Source organism: Alexandromys fortis, unplaced genomic scaffold, assembly GCF_014885135.2.
Source record: "Alexandromys fortis isolate MF-2015 unplaced genomic scaffold, M_Fortis_MF-2015_v1.1 scaffold_11, whole genome shotgun sequence".
NCBI lineage: Eukaryota > Metazoa > Chordata > Mammalia > Rodentia > Cricetidae > Alexandromys > Alexandromys fortis.
In genome coordinates this window covers 2,819,049-2,824,762 of record NW_026067912.1, presented here as the reverse complement: position 1 = coordinate 2,824,762, position 5,714 = coordinate 2,819,049, and the positions used below count along the sequence as shown (strand labels likewise).

The 5,714-nt window shown below is 42.4% G+C and overlaps 1 long non-coding RNA gene across 1 annotated transcript; it reads left to right on the top strand.

Moving 5' to 3' along the window:
- Positions 1 to 1,867: 1,867 nt before the first annotated feature.
- Positions 1,868 to 5,346, top strand: LOC126499481 (uncharacterized). The gene is made up of 3 exons (XR_007591088.1): positions 1,868 to 2,016; positions 2,755 to 2,945; positions 4,830 to 5,346. It is a non-coding gene; the product is annotated as an uncharacterized lncRNA (long non-coding RNA).
- The last annotated feature ends 368 nt before the right edge of the window (positions 5,347 to 5,714 follow it).

The window sequence follows — 5,714 nt, the reverse complement described above, 5'->3', positions numbered from 1 at the left end:
GGGTTCTGGGAGTATCAATCAGGTCCCCATTCTTGGACTGTAAGCAGTATGCTACAGAGCACACCCTCATGAAGGTTTTTTTTCTTGGGAGCACATGGGACGCAGAGCAAAAGGGGGCACCACCGTCACAGTCACATGTGACTTGTTTCTGTTTTGGGGTCTCCTGCAGCTGCAATTCTTTTCAGAGACCAACAAACCGAACCTTGATGCTTTCTCCCAGTCCCTGAATGGACTGCATTTCTCTGGGCAGAGGGTGGGTAGCCAACAAGATGAATGATCAACTTGTCCTGAATTTCTACATGGCAAGCATAAAAATAAAATTACAACATTCGCATATCTGAAATTATCAAAGACCACAGAATAGAGCAATACTGAAGGATCGTTTGTGTACCAGGCCACAGCTTCCCGACTTCCTAAAGATAATCCTTTGGACGTGTTACTTAAGCACTTTTTGCTTTAGTTCTAGTAAATAAAGTAAATAAGCAAATCTAGTAAATAAGTAAAAGTGGCATAATGGTATTTCTCTCACAAGCCCAATTGCGTGGCACATGGTGACTGCTCGGTAGCTGTCTATTCGATGTGTCTGTTTCCCAGTGATTTATAAAGCAGCCTTCTACACCTACCACTAATGGAATAAAATGCTATAGATTATCTTCCAGATAAATACATGAAGGGAGAACGAAGCATGTTCAAATATAATGACTTCCATTTTTGAAAAAAAAAAAAAAAGTATTTCAAGTGGAATAATTTCCAGTGATCATACAACATTGCATGAGTCCAGGAAGACTTGAGCCACAGGAAAGAAGTTGGGGAATGAGGAATCACTTAAAGTGAAGCCTGCCCTACCTGGCATCTGCTCTTTATTTCTTCTTGAAGACAAAAGATTTATACTATCGTTCATCACCTTCTTCTTAGACCTTTCTGAATGACCTTTCTGGCCGTGTCACACTCAGTCAGGTCTTGCCAAGAGCCTGCTCCCAATGTGCTCAATGCACAAGGCAGCTCTGCATCTGGGAATACAGAAGTAAAGACAACTTCTGACAAGAAGAGGGAGGCTCCAGATAGCTTTCTTCTTACTAAGTTATCCTGACTCTGATGTGCACATGACACTCAAAGCCTTTTTAGCTCATATTGGCCACATTTCAAGTTCTCCATAGCACATGGCTGGTAGCTACTGTTACAATAAACAGTATAACTCTACAATGCTCTTTAAATACTTAATCTTCCTCCTGTTATTTGTTCTAGCTTATATATGCCTCCATTATGATTATTTTATATTTCCTTTATTTCTCCAAATTATATAATGCAACAATGGGATTGAAATAAGTCATTGGGATCTAGAGAGACGGCCCAGCAGTTAAGACTGAATAGTGTTCTTGTAGAGGGTCCAAGTTTGATTCCCAGCACCCACGTCTGGTGGCTCATGACTGCCTGTAACTTCACCTCCAGGAGAATCAGACCCCTCTAGCCTCCAGGGGTACCTACACACACACACTTAAAGCTAATAAAACTAAATCTTCAAAGAAATAATTCAGATCATGACCCTGGAAAAGATTTAAATTATACTACACAAAAAGAGAGGTTCAAGTACTCCAAACTCTCAGAAAACTGACATCAAAATCCTACTTAAAATGTGAAGGAATGAGTATATTTTGTCATCAGGATGTTTTCTGTCTTTAAAAATAAAACCCTTAACGAGGAGTTTAGCTGCGGTTTAAAGTTCATTGTCAGCCAGCCTGGATTTGGAATCTCCTAGAGGACACACCCCTGAGTCTGAATGAACCTTTCCTGGTAGATTAACTGAGGAGGGAGGACCGGTCCTGACCAGGAGGATCTTTCCATCCCCCTAGCTGAGGGGAGTGCGGTGTGAGGCAGCTGGTCACATTGCAGATGCAGACAGGGAGCGATGAACGCTGCTACTCACTTCACCTCTTCCGTTTTCCATTTGTATTCAGTCTGGGACTCCAGCCCACAGATTGGCGCCACTCACGTTAAGGCTTGGTTTTTCCTCCTCAGGTAAATGTCCCTTCCTGGCTGCAGATGGGTGTGAGTCGCTGCCTCACACTCGGGCCCCGAATGTCTTCCCTGCTATTTCCTCTCATATGAGATGAAATAAATCTTTGCTTCCTTCAGCGCTTCTTTGTCGCATATTTTGTCACAGCAACAGAAAAGGAACTAACACAGTTAGTTACTGTTATGGTTACAGTTAGTGTCTGTGTGTTCAAATCGAAACTGTTCACTCAACACTCCTCAGGCTAAGTGGCACAAATTGTGCTAGGTGCCAGAAGCTAGACAAAGGCCTCTTCTCTTAAAGAGGAAGTGAGATCTCCAAATTGATAATAGTTTGACTTATAATTTTCCAGTTTTAAGAGAACAACTTAAATAAGCCATTATTGTGGTGGGCATACGATGTGAGTTGAGAGGGTGGTTGAACGTGGAGGAGCCATCCCAGGAAGCAGGTATCCCCTCTCACCTTTACCTGCCTTCTAGGGATCAAACTCAGGTTGCCAGGCTTACACAGCAAAGTGCTTTTATCCACTGAGACAGCTCATGGTCTTTGAACTTTGCTAACTTTTTGAATTTTTATTTTTTCCCCCAGGTCTATTTGAAGGCAGTCTTGTGATGCAGGTCAGGAGAGCCAGCCAAAGCTGCTGGCCAGCCATGCGTTCAGGAGAGGAAACATATCCTCTGCAGCTGACTGGTGGCTCAGCTATGATGCCCAGTGTGTAGTAAATGCATTTTTTTTTCTTACAGGGCATTCACTGATAAGGAAAGCCATTGTGAGCCAAGACCCATCTGTGCATCCCTGAGAGGGAATCAAGAAGTTTGTCACTGCTTTCCCCTGCTGCCTTCTGGAGTGATGCCCCAATCTCACCTGCCAGCACCATGTGCCACCCCAAGAAGACACCAAGCGATCACATGCGTCCTTTTTCCTTACTTTCAAGGTATATTTTGTTTTTTTAATAAGTGTAAGATTGTGATGTCTAAAAGAAAACTCACATCCCTAAGGATCTATGTAACATGTTAGGTAGAAGAAATTTTTAGATGTAAGTTTCCCTTGATTGCCTCTTTTAAGTCATGCAGGATAAAAAATTGCCTTAAGACAAATTTTAAAATAAAAATCTGTGTGTGTGTGTGTGTGTACACACACACACATATATTTCTTTAAAAACATTTGTTTTATTTTTATATATGTGTATATGTCTGTGTAAGTGTATGCAATGTGTGTGCAAGTGTCCTTAGAGGCCAGCTGGAGTCACGGGCAGTTGCGAACTGTCTGCATAGGTGCTGGGAACCAATTTCGGGTCCTCTGCAAGAACAGCACACACTCTGAACCATTGAGTTGTCCCTTCAGCCCCAATGTCCCTTAATGCAAATACAGTCCCCAGTATGCAGACGTGAACTTTTAACTTTAAATCCTGCCCGTGCTACAACCGCTTGTATAAAATTCAGAATTCAGCTGCTTTTCCTGTTACTGTGGCCTTGTGAAAGGCCAACAATTGAAGCCTCATCCTTATGTGATCTATAGACCAAAGAAAATTAAATTTACTTTTAGGTTCATCTCTAAACATGCTCTTAAAACTTTTAGCTCTATTGATCTCCCATGTGAGCAGCTGTGTAACCAAATAGCCACCCCAGGGAAGATGAACATGAGAAATCGCAAAACCCTCCGAGAGGGAAAAATGATTTCCATTTTCTGAATCAATACAATAGAAGAGTCTTGTTAAGCAGCAGCATCAAAATACTACATTTTGTGCAGAGATGAGATAAAATGGAATCAATCTACTGATAAAAAGCCTCACTTATAAAGCGTGTGTTTGTGAAACTCTCCCCTGAGGTCTATAACTACAATTCACTCTGTTGTGTTTCCATCAGGGCCCTTGCCTGATCACTTAGGAGATGCAGTGAAGCAAGGAGAAAATATTGACATTTATTTAGGAAGGCAAAAAAGTCTTGCTTTTATATTATTTTAGTGAACACATTAAGCTGTTTTGTTGTTTTCAACAGCAATAAAAAAAAGTGTTGTAATAGTCAGTGGAATGAAATGGTAACAATTTTCTCTGGACATTTTACACTGAAGTAATTGATCATTTACAAAGCAGTGTCTTAAGAATTTCTATTGCATCTACATTTCATTTCAAGCATGGAGTGCTCACTCCATGACAATGAAACTAAGACAGAATGTCAGAATTACATTAGAAGGAAAGAAACATGCTCTGATCTTCAGAAATGGACACACCAAAGGCTGGATCAGCTTGGGATTTTGTTGTTGTTATTGTTCTTTTGTTTTTTTTGGGGGGGGGGTTAGTGGTGCACACCTTTAATATTAATACTTAGGAGGCAGAGTCAGGTGGATCTTTGAGTTCAAGGCCAGCCTGGTCTATAAAGTGAGTTCTAGAAGAGCCCTGTCTCAAATCCTCCCACCCCCCAAAAAGCCATGTAGCCCCACCAGAGACAGACGCCCGATGGAACTTTACCAGGTAAGCCACAGCCTCGTGGCTATACACAGATTAATGGAGATGGGTTAGTTTAGGATATAAGAGTTAGCCAGAAATACACTTAAGCTACTGGGCAAACAGTATTGCAAATAATATAGTTTCTGAGTAATTATTTCATGGTCTGGGCAACCGGGAATGAACAAGCAGACTTCTATTACAATTGTGGAAAGGAGTTGTGTCCTCAATGTTGTATTCTCAGAACGTTGAAGACAGAGCTGCCATGGGACTCAATAATTCCACTCCTAAGGCTGTACCCATGAGGACTGGAAGCATCTTCAAGCAAAACTACACTTGATAGTTCAAAAAGTGTTATTTGTTTTTTTGGAACAGGATTTCTCTGTAGCCTTGGAGCCTGTCCTGGATCTAGCTCTTTTAGATCAAGGTGGCCTTGAACTTGCAGAGATCGGCCTGCCTCTGCCTCCCGAGTGCTGGGATTAAAGGCATGCATCACCACTGCCCAGCTCAAAAAAGTGTTATTTCAATAGGCAATAAGTTGAAACAAGCCCAATGCCCATGCATGGAGGACCATGGAGGAAAAATACACGGTAGATATGTACAATGCAATGTTACGCGGCCATGAGTGGAAGGGAGAATTAGACTTACTGCACACAACGCCTTAACTTGGAAAAGAAAAGCCGCACAGTGAGAATTCTTCAGCACAACTGCACCTTTCATCGCCTGCTGGATGTGGTCCAGGGACCTAAGCTGCCAAGTTCAGACACCTTCTTGACTCACACCAAAGATTAATGATGTGGACTCTCGTGGGAGTTGTGCAAAGCAGAACCAGGCTTTCTTAATGATTTCAGAACGTGAGAAATTGAGAGAAAGAGAGAGGGAAAATTCTCGAAGGAGGAAGGGGTCCCCAGGGGAGGAAGAAACTCTTGCATTCTCTTTGTCTAAGAGCTTTACAACTCAACGGCAGAAGGAGCGCAAAGGCGGACATAGCCATTACAGAGATTGGCTAATTCTTTGGTCTTTGGTGGTTGGAGCCAACGAAGAGCCCACATACTTTGTGCCTGTCCCCCTGGCCCAATCAGAGTTGGCCCATACACTGTTCATCTGCTGCCCCAAGTTAGAAGGGGTGGAAGCCCCCCCCCCCAAGCTCTGACTCTGGCTATGGTAGTCTTGACCAGGACTATTAGCTGCCATTATTTAATGTATATATCGAATGCTGTCAGTTATACTAAGTTCTGGGTGTTTTCACATTTACACGAT